This window comes from Pongo abelii, chromosome Y (assembly GCF_028885655.2).
Source record: "Pongo abelii isolate AG06213 chromosome Y, NHGRI_mPonAbe1-v2.0_pri, whole genome shotgun sequence".
NCBI lineage: Eukaryota > Metazoa > Chordata > Mammalia > Primates > Hominidae > Pongo > Pongo abelii.
The window spans coordinates 2,881,618-2,898,246 of record NC_072009.2 but is presented as its reverse complement, the minus strand read 5'-3'; positions in this window follow the sequence as shown (position 1 = coordinate 2,898,246).

Below are 16,629 nucleotides of genomic sequence, written 5' to 3'. Positions count from 1 at the left end.
CCCAAGACTATCACGGATGCCGATCTTTGGGTAACTCTAACAGTGGAGTGTAAGTCCATCCCCTTCTTAATCAATACAGAGGCTACCCACTCCACATTACCTTCCTTTCAAGCACCTGTTTCCCTGGTCTCCATAACTGTTGTGGGTATTGATGATCAGGCTTCTAAACCTCTTAAAACTCCCCAACTCTGGTGTGAACATAGACAATACTCTTTTAAACACTCCTCTTAGTTATCCCCACCTGCCCAGTTCCCTTATTAGGCCGAGATATTTTAACTAAATTATCTGCTTCCCTGACTAGTGGCTGTGGCCCACATCCTCCCCTCTACTCCCTCCCTGGCAACCAATCATGCACCCTTTACCATCTCATTAAAACCTAATCACTCTTACCCCGCTCAACACCAATATCCCATCCCACAGCATGCTTTAAAAAGATTAAAGCCTGTTATCACTCGCCTGCTACAGCATGGCTTTTTAAAGCCTATAAACTCTCCTTACAATTCCCCCATTTTACCTGTCCTAAAACCAGACAAGCCTTACAGGTTAGTTCAGGATCTTTGCCTTATCAACCAAATTCTTTTGCCTATTCACCCCATGGTGCCAAATCCATATACTCTCCTAACCTGAATACCTCCCTCCACAACCCGTTATTCTGTTTTGGATCTCAAATATGCTTTCTTTACTATTCCTTTGCACCCTTCATCCCAGCCTCTCTTCACTTTCACTTGGACTGACCCTGACACCCATCAGGCTCAGCAAATTACCTGGGCTGTATTGCCACAAAGCTTCACAGACAGCCCCCAATACTTCAGTCAAGCTCAAACTTCTTCCTCATCTGTTACCTATCTCGGTGTAATTCTCATAAAAACACATGTACTCTCCCTGCTGATCATGTCTGGCTAATCTCCCAAACCCCAATCCCTTCTACAAAACAAATCCTTTCCTTCCTATGCATAGTTAGTGTGGTCAGAATTCTTACACAAGAGCCGGGACCGCACCCTGTGGCCTTTCTGTCCAAACAACTTGACCTTACTGTTTTAGCTTAGCCCTCATGTCTGCATGCAGTGGCTGTCACTGCTTTAATACTTTTAGAAGCCCTAAAAATCACAAACTATGCTCAACTCACTCTCTACAGTTCTCATAACTTCCAAAATCTATTTTCTTTCTCCCACCTGATGCACATACTTTCTGCTCCCTGGCTCCTTCAGCTATACTCACTCTTTGTTGAGTCTCCCACAATTACCACTGTTCCTGGCCCAGACTTCATTCCGGCCTCCCATAGTATTCCAGATACCACACCTGGCCCCCACAACTGTATCTCTCTGATCCGCCTGACATTCACCCCATTTCCCCATATTTCCTTCTTTCCTGTTCCTCACTCTGATCACACTTGGTTTATTGATGGTAGTTCCACCAGGCCTAATCACCACACACCAGCAAAGACAGGCTATGCTATAATACAAGCCACCAGCCCGCCTCTTAGAACCTCTCATTTCCTTTCCATCGTAGAAGTCTATCCTCAAGGAAATAACTTCTCAGTGTTCCATCTGCTATTCTACTACTACTCAGGGATTATTCAAGCCCCCTCACTTCCCTACACATCAAGCTCAAGGATTTGCCCCCACCCAGGACTGGCAAATTAGCTTTACTCAACATGCCCCAAGTCAGATAACTAAAATACCTCTTAGACTAGGTAGACACTTTCACTGGATAGGTAAAGGCCTTTCCTACAGGGTCTGGGAAGGCCACCACAGTCATTTCTTCCCTTCTGTCAGACATAATTCCTCAGTTTAGCCTCCCCACCTCTATACGGTCTGATAACAAACCAGCCTCTATAGTCAAATCAGCCAAGCAGTTTTTCAGGCTCTTAGTATTCAGTGAAACCTTTATATCCCTTATGGTCCTCCATCTTCAGGAAAAGTAGAACAGACTAAAAGTCTTTTAAAAACACACCTCACCAAGCTCAGCCACCAACTTAAAAAGGACTGGACAATACTTTTACCACTTTTGCTTCTCAGAATTCAGGCCTGTCCTCAGAATGCTACAAGGTACAGCCCATGTGAGCTCCTGTATAGACACTCCTTTTTATTAGGCCCTACTCTCATTCCAGACACCAGAACAACTTAAGACTGTGCCCCAAGAAAACTTGTCATCCCTACTATCTTCTATCTAGTCATACTCCTATTCACCATTCTCAACTACTCATACATGCCCTGCTCTTGTTTACACTGCCGGTTTACACTGTTTCTCCAAGCCATTACAGCTAATATCTCCTCATGCTATCCCAAACTGCCACTCTTAACTCTTGAAGTAAATAAATAATCTTTGCTGGAAGGACTATGCTGAATCTCCTTAGGCACTCTCTAATCAGATGTCCTGAGTTGTCCCAATTCTTAGACATTTTATACCTGTTTTTCTCCTTCTCTTATTCCATTTAGTTTTTCAATTCATACAAAACTGTATCCAGGCCATCAACAATAATTCTAAATGACAAATGTTCCTTCTAACAACCCCACAATATCACCCCTTACCACAAAATCTTCCTTCAGCTTAATCTCTCCCATTCTAGGTTCCCACACCACCCCTAAACCTGCTCAAAGCAGCCCTGAGAAACATCACCCATTCTCTCTCCATACTACCCCCAAAGAATTTTCACCATCCCAACACTTTACCACTATTTCATTTTATTTTTCTTATTAATATAAGAAGACAGGAATGTCAGGCCTCTGAGCCCAAGCTAAGCTATCATATCCCCTGTGACCTGCATGTACACATCCAGATGGCTGGTTCCTGCCTTAACTGATGACATTCCACCACAAAAGAAGTGAAAATGGCCTGTTCCCACCTTAACTGATGACATTGTCTTGTGAGGTTCCTTCTCCTGGCTCATCCTGGCTCAAAAGCTCCCCCACTGAGCACCTTGTGACCCCCACTCCTACCTGCCAGAGAACAACCCCCCTTTTTCCTTTACCTACCCAAATCCTATAAAATGGCCCCACTCCATCTCCCTTCACTGACTCTCTTTTCAGACTCAGCCCACCTGCGCCCAGGTGAAATAAACAGCCATGTTGCTCACACAAAGCCTGTTTGGTGGTCTCTTCATATGGACACGCATGAAAGAGGACTCTGTATATTCATAAATGAAGAGTGTTGCTTTTACCTAAATCAATCTGGCCTGGTGTATGACAACATAAAAAACTCAAGGACAGAGCCCAAAAACTTGCTAACCAAGTAATTATGCTGAGCCCTCTTAAACATTCTCTAATTAGATGTCCTAGGTCCTCCCAATTCTTAGTCCTTTAATACCTGTTTTTCTCCTTCTCTTATTCTGTTTAGTTTTTCAATTCATACAATACTGTATCCAGGCCATCAACAATAATTCTACATGACAATTGTTTCTTCCGACAACCCCACAATATCACCCCTTACCACAAAATCTTCCTTCAGCTTAATCTCTCCCACTCTAGGTTCCCACACTGTCCCTAATCTCGCTCGAAGCAGCCCTGAGAAACATTGCCCATTATCTCTCCAAACCACCCCCAAAAATTTTTGCTGTCCCAACACTTTACCACTATTTAATTTTTCTTATTAATATAAGAAGACAGGAATGTCAGGCCTCTGAGCCCAAGCTAAGCCATCATATCCCCCGTAACCTGCATGTACACATCCAGATGGCCGGTTCCTGCCTTAACTGATGACATTCCACCACAAAAGAAGTGAAAATGGCCTGTTCCTGCCTTAACTGATGACATTACCTTGTGAAATTCCTTCTCCTGGCTCATCTTGGCTCAAAAGCTCCCTTACTGTGCAACTTGTGACCCTCTTTACCTACCCAAATCTTATAAAATGGCCCCACCCCTATCTTCCTTCGTTGACTGTCTTTTCAGGCTCAGCCCACCTGCACCAAGGTGAAATAAACAGCCTTGTTGCTCACACGAAGCCTGTTTGGTGGTCTCTTCACACGGACGCGGGTGAAAGAAACAGTTTATGTGCAAGATGCATAAGGATCTTTTACTCTGGGTAAAAGGATTATAAGGAGGCATAAGAATGTAGATTTTTTACCTACATTAATTACAACGTTAAAAAATTTTTGTTTTAAAGGCTTAAGCAAGTTTTAAAACATTAATTGTAAAGGAAATTCTGTGTGTATGTAGCAGGATGAGATGCAGACAAAACCTCTCAGACACCAAGTTGTAGAAGGAAGGGCTTTATTCAGCTGGGAGCATCAACAAGCTACTGCCTTAAAATCCAAGCTCCCTGAGTGCACAATTTCTGTCCCTTTTAAGGGCTCAAAACACTAAAGATTTCACATGAAAGGGTCATGACTGATTTGAGCAAGCAGAGGGTATGTGACAGGGGCTGCATGCACTGGTGGTCAGAGAGAAACAGAACAGGGCAAGGAGTTTCACAATGTTCTTCTACACGATGTCTGGAATCTATGAATAACATTCGTTTCTAAGTTAGGAGTTGATTTTTAACTACTCGGTTTAGGCCAGGTTCCAAGTCTTTGCTATTGTGAATAGTGCCACAGTAAACATACACGTGCATGTGCCTTTATAGCAGCATGATTTATAATCCTTTGGGTATATACCCAGTAATGGGATGACTGAGTCAAATGGTATTTCTAGCTTTAGATACTTGATGAATCACCACACGGTCTTCCACAATGGTGGAACTAGTTTATAGTCCCACCCACAGGGTAAAAGTGTTCCTATTTCTCCACATCCTCTCCAGCACCTGTTGTTTCCTGACTTTTTAATGATTGCCATTCTAACTGGTGTGAGATGGTATCTCATTGTGGTTTTGATTTGCATTTCTCTGATGGCCAGTGATGATGAGGATTTTTTCATGTGTCTGTTGGCTGCATAAATGTCTTCTTTTGAGAAGTGTGTGTTCATATCCTTCACTCACTTTGTGATGGGGTTTTTTTTTTCTTGTAAATTTGTTTGAGTTCTTTGTAGATTCTGGATATTAGCCTTTTGTCAGATGAGCAGATTGCAAAAATTTTCTCCCATTCTGTAGGTTGCCTGTTCACTCTGATGGTAGTTTCTCTTGCTGTGCAGATGCTCTTTAGTTTAATTAGACCCATTTGTCAATTTTGGCTTTTGTTGACATTGCTTTTGGTGTTTTAGACATGAAGTTCTTGCCCATGCCTATGTCCTGAATGGTATTGCCTAGATTTTCTTCTAGGGTTTTTATGGTTTTATGTCTAACATTTAAGTCTTTAATCCATCTTGAGTTAATTTTTGTATAAGGTGTAAGGAAGGGATCCAGTTTCAGCTTTCTACATATGGCTAGCCAGTTTTCCCAGCACCATTTATTAAATAGGGAATCCTTTCCCCATTTCTTGTTTTTGTCAGGTTTGTCAAAGATCAGATGGTTGTAGATGTGTGGTATTATTTCTGAGGGCTCAGTTCTGTTCCATTGGTCTATATCTCTGTTTTGGTACAAGTACCATGCTGTTTTGGTTACTGTAGCCTTGTAATATAGTTTGAAGTCAGGTAGCGTGATGCCTGCAGCTTTGTTCTTTTGGCTTAGGATTGTCTTGGCAATATGGGCTCTTTTTTGTTTCCATATGAATTTTAAAGTAGTTTTTTCCAATTCTGTGAAGAAAGTCATTGGCAGCTTGATGGGGATGGCACTGAATCTATGAACTACCTTGGGCAGTATGGTCATTATCACAATATTGATTCTTCCTATCCATGAGCATGGAATATTCTTCCATTTGTTTGCATCCTCTTTCATTTCATTGAGCAGTGGTTTGTAGTTCTCCTTGAAGAGGTCCTTCACGTCCCTTGTAAGTTGGATTCCTAGGTATTTTATTCTCTTTGAAGCAATTGTGAATGGGATTTCACTCACAATTTGGCTCTCTGTTATTCATGTATAAGAATACTTGTGATTTTTGCACACTGATTTTTTATCCTGAGACTTTGCTGAAGTTGCTTATCAGCTTAAGGAGATTTTGGGCTGAGATGATGGGGTTTTCTAAATATATAATCATGTCATCTGCAAACAGGGACACTTTGACTTCCTCTTCTCCTAATTGAATACCCTTTATTTCTTTCTCCTGCCTGACTGCCCTGGCCAGAACTTCCAACACTACGTTGAATAGGAGTGGTAAGAGAGGGCATCCCTGTCTTGTGCCAGTTTTCAAAGGGAATGCTTCCAGTTTTTGCCCATTCAGTATGATATTGGCTGTGGATTTGTCATAAGTAACTCTTATTATTTTGAGATACATCCCATCAATACCTAATTTATTGAGAGTTTTTGGCATGAAGCATTGCTGAATTTTGTCAAAGGCCTTTTCTGCATCTATTGAGATAAACATGTGGTTTTTGTCTTTCATTCTGTTTATATGCTGGATTACATTTATTGATTTGTGTGTGTTGAACCAGCCTGGCATCCCAGGGATGCCCACTTGATCATGGTGGATAAGCTTTTTGATGTGCTGCTGGATTCAGTTTGCCAGTATTGTACTGAGGATTTTTGCATCGATGTTCATCAGGGATGTTCATCTAAAATTATCTTTTTTTGTTGTGTCTCTGCCAGGCTTTGGTATCAGGATGATGCTGGCCTTGTGAAATGAGTTAGGGAGGATTCCCTCTTTTTCTATTGATTGGAATAGTTTCAGAAGGAATGATCCTTGTACCTCTGGTAGAATTCAGCTGTGACTCTGTCTACACCAGATCAATTTAAAGGCCTAAAATCAAATAGCTGCAAGATTTGAGACAATATTTTGGTGGGTGACAATTAATAAAATGTAAATTGGATAAACTACATCTATTACAACCAACAGTGATCTATTAACTACACTAGAGATGCTGTTAAAGGAATAGCTGAGCAATTAGGGGCTACTAGCCATATAGCTTGGGAAAAATAGGATAGCCTTAGACATGATATTAGCAGAAAAAGGAGTTTGCATCATAATTAAAAATGTTGTACCTTCATCCCAAACACCACCACCCCAATGAAAGTATAACAAAGACAATGCAAGGTCTGACTGCTCTGTCCAATAAGTTAGCCAGCAACTCAGGGGTAAATGACCCCTTTACAGGATGGCTAGAAAAATGCTTCAGTAAACAGAAAGGAATAATAGCCTCAATTCTTACTTCCCTTGCAGCCGTAATGGGTATACTTATTCTTGTCAGGTGCTGTGTCATACCATGCATCCATGGATTGCTGCAGAGGCTCATACAAGCAGCACTTACTAAAACCTCCCTTAACTATCCTCCACCTTATGCAGAGAAGCTTCTTTTGGAAAATCAAGCAAAACAACTAAGCCAAGACATGTTAAAGAAGTTTGAAGAGAAAGAGCTGTAAGGAAAATGCAAGAGGAGGGAATTGTTAGGTACGAGTTTTAAATTTTTCAAAGAATCAATATGGCAGTATGTTCAATTTTTTGCCTTCTACTTTTAAAGTTAACTTCATTGTAAACCAACCTTTTTTGATCACCTGCTCCACCCTTATTCCGATTACCTGCTGCATCTTGTTGCATTCCGATTACCTGCTCCACCCTGACTCATTCTCTGCCCTGACTTATTCTGATTACCTGCTCCACCCTGACTCATTCCAATGACCTGCTCCACCCAGACTCATTCCAATTACCTGCTCTGCCCAGATTTATTCCAGTTACCTGCTCCGCCCTGACTCATTCAGATTTCCTGCTCTGCCATAAACATTTTTCCTGCCTAACCACTTACCGTGTCACTCTCTTTAAATTAGCCAATTGGAATTAGTTTAGCCTGTGTGGTCTAACCCTAGCCAGTAAGGGAACAACATAGCAGCCGGGGCCACAGTCATCAGAAATAAGAACCCCTTCCCCTCTCTTGTCCAGGTGCGCTCTATCTGTGAGGGTGCACCCTTCTATAGAAGTATCTTGCCTTGCTGAGTAGAAAAAAAACAAAATTTATATTTGAGTGCTATTTCTTTTGCAACACCGCAACTTTATAACAGAGAGATTATCCTGAATTATCCAGGTAAAACCAATCTAATCCCATGAGTCTTTAAAAGTGAAACTTTTTCCCAGTTGGATTCTGTCAAAGGGAGATAGAAGAAAAGCACAAAGGCACAGAGAGATGCAACATGTTGACTTTCAAGATGGAGGCAGGGGCCAAGAGCCAATGAATGAGGGCAGCTTCCATTAATAGAAGTCCAAAAGGCAAGGCCCCTTCCCTGGAGCCTCCTGAAGGAATCCTGCTGACACCTTGACTTTAGCTCAGTGAGATCTGTGTCAGAATTCTAATATACAGAACTGGAAGACAATATATTTGTAGTATTTTAAGACACTAAGCTTCTGGCAATTTATTAAGGCATTAGTAGAAAACTAATACATATGACATCACAAATTATTACAACAAAATGCTGATTTTGTGCAGCACAATTGTTAAAATCATGCTTGGGTGTAATTGTACAGCATGCAAAGCCCTTTCCCATATAGTGTCCGGTGTGATCCTTTTAAGACCTGTGGAATATAAGCAAAGACCATCAGTTCTACCTCTTCTGATGAGACAAGGGGGGCCTAGAGAGGTACCATGGCATGTCCAAAGTCTTAGTACTAAATGTTAGCGCTAAGGACAGAATGAGCTCTCCAAGATGCCAGTTTGCTTCTGTAGTAAAACCATGATTACCAACAAGATATTCACATCTAAGAAACTCAAGAGCACAATCAAAATAATTTGCCAGGTTCAATACTGTGGTACTTCTATGGCCTGCAGAGGAAAATTCTTCCAGTGTGAGTCCCACGCCTCATGCTTTAACTTGCACACTCCAAATGATCAACCCTTTTCTAAATGGGATGGGATCCATTAGTTTCTTGTTGTTCTGCTCTCCCAGAAAGGTAAGCTCTTTTTCTAACTAGTGCCCAGAACAGTGCTTGGCACAATGCCAAAGTTTTGTTTTAATTTAATTGAATCAAGAACACAGAAACATGATGCTAAGTGAAAGATGCCAGGCATAAGTGACCACATCTTGTATGGTTTCATTTCTATGAAGTGGCTACAATAGGCAAATCTATAGAGGCAGAAAGCAGAATAGTGTTTGCAGGGGCTGGAGAGTGATGGGGAAAATAGGGTGTGACTGCTAATGGGTATAGAGTTTCTTTTGGGGTGACAGAAATGTTTTAAAATTGATTTTGGTAATGGCTGCACAACTAGGAGAATGCACTAAAAGCCATTGAGTTGTACACTTTAAATCGGTTAATTGTATGGCAGGTGAATCATACCTCAATAATGTTTTGTTTTTTTTTTTTTAATTTTTTGAGATGGAGTCTCGCTGTCACCCAGGCTGGAGTGCAGTGGCACCACCTCGGCTTACTGCAGGCTCCGCCCCCCGGGGTTCACACCATTCTCCTGCCTCAGCCTCCCCAGTAGCTGGGACTACAGGCGCCCACCACCTCATCCAGCTAATTTTTTGTATTTTTAGTAGAGACGGGGTTCCACTGTGTTAGCCAGGAGGGTCTCAATCTCCTGACATCGTGATCCGCCCGCCTCGGCCTCCCAAAGTGTTGGGATTACAGGCATCAGCCACTGCGCCCGGTCACTAACGTTATTAAAATATAGTTTTTCAAGATTATATCAGTTTCCTCATTTGCTCCATATCATGCTTAAAATCCAGAAGACTCATCTCAATGTCATCTTTGATTACTCCCCTTGTGAGCAGGTTTTCAGTAGCAGCATTTGCTATCACTCATTTGTTGCTAAGATTCAAAAGAGGCTGGAGGTTTATGACAGTGAGAGATACCAGTCCAGGACAGAAAGAGTAAAATGGATGGCAAATGGAAGGGAGGGTGAGAAGAGGAGCCAAGCTCCTTTTGATCCCTTGGCCAAGACATAGGACATAAATCTCAGATCTAGGAAAACAGGTTTTCTGGCCAAGATGAAAGGGACTGTTTTCATGATGGACACATGCAGTACATCACTGTTAATCACAGTACATCTTGTTCTCCACTGACAGCATGAGGAACAAGAGCTCCTCCCTGTATCTGCGTGGAGTATCAGCTTGGGAACAGTAGAGGCTCTAGATTGTGGGGCACATGTGAGCACTCCAATGGTTCACTGTGTATAATGTCATCAGAGAAAGGAGAGGATGCCACATCAACTTGGCAGGATAAATTTGGGTATTCAAATGAAAACAGCTCCCTCCTGGGACTATGGAACATAACTGGTAAGGATTTTCATTGTTTGTTTGTTTAAAAAGCTTTATTGAGATATCTTTTACCTAACACAGAAGTCACCAATTTCAAGCATGCAATTCAATGACTTTTAGTAAACTTACCAAGTGGTGCTACCATCACCATAAACCAGTTTTAGAACACTTTCTTCATCCTAATAAGATACTTCACAGGCATGGCTACTTTTAATGAGAACTTACTAAATACTAGGTGTGACTATGAGACAAACATGGGTTTCATCAATAGACACCATGAATATTTTTTCTTTCTCCAAAATTCTTCCATAACCACCCTTTCTATTCCCCAAGACTATCCTCTGCTCCAGAGCTTCTTGATCCCAGTCCCATAATACTACAAAAGTCTCACAGGTAATATGTCCAGGGACAGCCAAACCATTCCTTCTAACACATGGTTGTATTTACACTCTTAAAATCCCTGTTCCATCATTCCATTATCTCTTGCCTATTGCATCACATACAAACACTTAAGACTTGAGTCCCAGGATTGTTTGGCCACTAACTCACTCTGTCTTAGATGAAGACCTGGCACAAGATTATTTCTAGGGCACTTTCACAAAATTTTGTGATTCTTCTGTCTGGCCTTTAATCTCTTCTATAATTTGAGTCAGTACTCTCTATCCAGGTTTTTTTCCTAACCCTTCTCAATAAGCATATTCTACTTCACTCAAGCCAACTTTCTCATAATACAACATGCTGATGGATCTTTCTCTTCATGGTTTTATCAATACTATCATTTCTACTTAGAAAATTCTTTTTTTCTCTACTCATGGTGTATCAGTCAGCTATTGCTGTGTAATAACCTACCCAGAAGCTGGATAGTAGCTGATCCTGAATGGGCTAGCACATGCATCTGCAGGGGACTGTGCTCTAGGCTGGGCTGGAGTGATGTCACTTAGCTATGCAGCTCTACTCCATGTGTCTCTCATCCCTCTCCAGCATTCCAGCTCAGACATGTCCTTCTCATGGCCATGACAGAACCACATGTGAGCAAGTGGGAACAACTAAGACCTCCTGATCTAGGTCTAGGATCACAACAGATATGCCATCACTTCTCCATGTCCCTACTGGCCAAAGCCAGTCAAAAGGCTGACTCCAGAGTCAGAGTTAGAGGGCACTGCCGTGTTACCTAAAGAGTATGTATACATGGATGAGTGGAACACTGGGTCTATCCATACATGTTACCACACCACCCAAATCCTTCAGAGGGATTTCTTGGTCCCTGTTGTATTTGGCATAAGAAAATAAACTATTCCAGAAACTGAAGTCTACTGGAAACACTTAAAGATAACAATGAGGAACCTGTAAACAAATTAGGTTTTTGAAGAGCTGGAATCCTCTGAACTCACATAAAATAAATAAATAAGTATGTGTGTGTGTGTATTATATACATGTATACATAAAATACATATAAAATATATATTATATATAATATGTATTATATATACATATAATATATTATATATAAAATGCATATATATCTGTTATATAGAATACATATATAATACACATTATATATTATATAAAATACATATACACATATATAAAATACATACATACATTATATATATTATATGTATATATTATTATATGTATATTATATATATATATATATATGCCATCAGGTTTAACAAACAAAATCCTTTATCAACAAATAGCAATATTTATATCTTCAGGCCCTAAAAAGTATGACAGAAATGTCTATACTGATTCATATGTCTGTTGTTTAGGGCTTGAACTATCCAGAAAATAATCTTTAACCCAGAAGTAACCCCAAAGCTTTCTCATGAACTTTCTTCTCAAGATAGGGAAGCTTTGAGATCACCCTTTGGCCAGAGTCGATGGGCTCATAGTCCGTTTATAACTCAAGTTACTTAATAAGCTTGGTTATCTGGTTTCCTGTGTCAGCCTTAAATTCTGCTCTTAGTTGTAGACTAGCAGTAGGAATCTGTGAGATGGAATGGAGGACAGTGATGAATGAAAGGAAGGAAGAAAACCAATTAGAGTAGCTGGAATGTCTAGAGCCATTCAGAAGTCGGCAAACATACCTGCACACCTTGAGGCTCTCTGGAGGCCTCCTGGTCACAGCAGAATTTGCTAACATCTACAGGGGAGACTCAACTGCACTGCAAAAAGAAGCGCTACCTTCCAAGTTCAGAAGCTAGAGAAGCCTGTTGAGCCTCCTTGATCTTTGCACCACCCAGGGCAAACTCTGTTTTGCAATCTGCTAGCCTGTGATGTATAATAGCTCACAGGTCAGTCTCATCCCCAGAACAGGGGCCTCTCAAAGGCTAGAAATGTATGGCTTATCCCTGGCTGTACCCAGGTCAGGACACAGGGTGGATGTGCAATTCATACTTCTTAAATTGACCCTTTACATACTTTTATGTTTTGAGGAAAATGGGAGACAATACTTAAAGGGTAAAAACTTCAATTATCTGAAAAACACATGCATACATTTCCCAACCTTCTTCAGCAGTGCCTAATCAACAGAGGATCATTCTAAATTAAATAATTTACCAGTGGTGCTTTCACGCCCAAATTCTCAGCCTATAACGTGGTTTGGCCCTTCTTATTTTTTCACTTAGCAGAGTCATAGCAACCATGCACAGAGGTGATACAAATGGCTCCATGAATCCATTGTTTAAATTCTTGTTAAATTTCTACACATTTTAGCCTGTGGGTCCATTGACTTCTGATCACTTAACAGAGTAAAATATTTTCAGTAAATATTCTGCCATCAAAATAATGAAACTATAACTAAGGTGCATCAGTTTGATTCCTTCACATTAAGAAATTGAGATTGATGCTTATTCCTAAACTTGGATGTTTTTTAAAATATGGTTTCCTTTCCAAGTGTCCCAACTACTGAATCTAAATCCTAGTAGAAGGAGATCAAGCAATTTGTCTACACCCAGATGATTTTAATGCAGCTGAGCCTGTGTGGAATAATCTGAAACAATACTCATTTTTTTCTAATTAAAATATGATGGTAAAGAAAACATTTAAATTAGAAAACTTTATGTTTTATAAAAAGCTCAACCTTTTGAAGTAAAGGAGTCAATATATTATGACTTTAAATTGGATTTTTTTTTCAAGTTTTCAAAATATTTTTGTAAGTGCTGTAGCAGCATTGTTTAAGAAATGAGTTATATTCCCCCTTCCTGTGTCCAGGGAGGGGAACATCACACACCGGGGCCTGTCACTGGGTGGGGGGCTAAGGGAGGGATAGCATTAGGAGAAATACTTAATGTACATGATGGGTTGCTGGTGCAGCAAACCACCATGACACATGTATACCTATGTAACAAACCTGCACGTTCTACACATGTACCCCAGAACTTAAAGTATAATTCAAAGAAAAAAAAAAAAAGATTTCCAACAGATTCAGAAAAAAAAAAAAGAAGTGAGTTAGAGAATGGAGTGGCATTAAAGTACAAACTGCCTGAACAGAGATGTTTTGGACATGTTTTATCCTTTACAATTCATCCTTGTCTATAATGTATGCCTCACAAAAAACACATAAAATACCAAGTGATAAACAATTATTAAAGAGAGAGGCATACAAAAATAATTATTTCACTGGCTCTCAGAACATAAGTTGTGATTAGAAAAATGCATAAATAGAGAAGATGATTTATTTGGGGGCTGCCAGTAAATACAAAAGCAATGTAATTTGCAATTTAGCGTAACTGTGGTTCTCCAAAAGGGGTTTTACTTCATTTAAGTTTAATTTTAAATAATCAAACGCTAAACCAAACATGTGTACATGTCGACATCTTTTGAACCTGGACAAAGTCTCCAAGACTTTCCTCCTTAAGCAGAGAAAAGAAGAGAAAAAGAACCTTCCTAGATTTTCAGCTGGGCATGATTCCTGGATTTGTAATAGCACTGATTTTCTCATGAGTCACATTTGTTCCTAGTATACACCAGACTTTCCCCTTTTAGATTGAAAAGGAGATACTTCTATGTGACAACTTAACACTGAAAGTGGCGAGGAAACCATATATGTGTCCAGCTCAATAAACACAGGATAACCTGGTGTTTTACAGCAGAGCTTCTCTCCTTTCAATGTGCAAGAAGAACTTGGGGGCCTGTAGAAACATGAATTTTTGGGCTCCACCCATGGAGTCTCTGGTTCAAAAATTCATGCTGGGAGAGGGCTCATGATTCTGATATCTAACAAGTTCCCATGTGTTGCAGATGCCGCTGTTGTGTGGAACACATTTTGAATAGCACCGGTTTGGACAGGGTTTCTGAGCCTTGGCACTACTGACATGTGGAGCCAGGTAATTCTCTGTTGTGGGGGCTGCACTGTGCATTATAGGATGTTGAGGGGCATCCTTGGCCTATACTAACGAGTAGCACCTGCCCAGGTGACAACCCAAAACGTTTCCAGACATTACCAAGTCTCATCTGGAAGTCAGATACCCACATTGAGAACTACTGGCTTAAAGGATGGGTTCTTAATGAAAGAGACCTGGAGCTGAAATCTGTCCTAACCATGTGATTCAGGGGCGCAGTGATTTAGCAAACAGTTTAATCAATACATGCACCCATGTTTCAGGGTCAGACATGCAGATCCTATTTATTCTGGATATATTTGGGGGGCTGCACCTTTTGTTTGTTTTAAGATGACAAAGCTGAATTATTTTATATATAGAATGCATTCATTATTTTAAAAAAGTTGCAACATTAGACAAAATTATAAAGAATGGATTACAATAAGAAAACATTCTGAGTACATGATACGATCCATATAGTATGTGTATTATTGCCTTATTTTATCAGGACATCAATGAAAATAGGCCAACAGTTTATCACATGAAGAGAGAGTGAGCAGTGTCTGCATGGCTAAAGCATGGGTATGAGTACACCTCCTTCAAAAAGGTGTTGTAACGACAGGTTAAACAAGAATGTATTTAATTGAGTGGCAGGGGGCCTGGCCCCAAAGCAGCAGTCCATAGAGTTTCCTGAGTATTGTTATCAAAAAATATTTCTATGACACAATATTCTCCAAATTCTGTTTATCATAGAAAGGTAACTTTCTGTCTACTGAGTTCAAGTGTGTGCATTACAGTTAGAATTCTAGAGTCTTTTCTCAGTCCAGAGAAAATAACAATAAAATAAAGCCAACATCTATCTCTATGATCATGAGGCTAAAATCTAGTTCCATGAGTAATATCCTGAGCATACTGTTATGATCCTGAAATAATCTTGATTTGAAACATAGGTGTGTTTTTCAAGTTATTTTTGAAGCAAAATGCTTTGTCACTTTGTTAAATCCGTTTCATCTCACTGACCACAGAAGACAAAAACCAGTTGTTGTCCAAAGAACAAAAGTAACCAAGGGGGCTGAGATAAAAATCTCAGACAAAACTGGTAAAAAGCGTAAAGCTGTATTTACCATATCTCATATCCTATCACTACCCTCCCATAAGGAGCACTAGGCGTTAGTTTTTCCTTTTGCCACCAGGGGGAGAACCAAACTGTCTCACAAACACACATTTGTTAGACATGCATTATGGAGGCCAGCAGACAAGGGTTGAATAAAACTTTTAGTTACTTCCTACCAGGATAAAAATATCTGCTGGCAGGAATTCACTAGAGAAGGCTGTACAAACCACTTCTGTACATATGGTCTTTTTAACCTTTTCTATTCCACACACTGCAGCAACAGCTATTTTTTATCGGCAGTCAAGAGATGACAAACCACTATCTCTAGATGTTCCGGCTTTCTTTACATTTAAGATGAGGAACAAGACAAGTAAAAATTAATGTTACATAAGAGAAAGTTCTGCAATTCAGAGACAAGAAAAAGGCAAGGCCAGTGATCAACAGATCGATTGATTTCATTCATGTCCAGATAAAATAAGGCAATTATACACATACTATATGGACTCCATCATGTACTCAGAATGTTTTCTTATTACAATCCACTCTTTATAATTGTCTATTGTTGCAACCTTTTTTTATAATGAATGCATGCTATATATAAAATAATTCAGCTTTGTCATCTTAGAACAAACAAAAGGTGCAGCCCCCCAAATATACTCAGAATAAATAGGATCTGCATGTTTGACTCTGAAACATGGGTGCATGTATTGATTAAACTGTTTCCTAAATCACTACAGAGTCACTGAGTTTTCACCCAAACAAATCAAAGTACCAAGAAAACCAACAACAACAACAAAAATACAAGTGAAAATTTATCTGTAATGAAAGTCAGAAACAGTGAGACCAAGCAGCTTATACTGACATCAAGTTCTACTCAGAATTATCTAAATAAATTTATTTATTTAGTAAAAAAATAGACTACTTAGTCTATTTCTTCCTGGCTAAAATCAATTTGGGGCTTAAGGCAAAGCCTTCCCTATGTAAATGACATTAGTCAGACTGATATTTACCAAAACATCCCAAATCCAGTAAGAAATTAATTTTTAA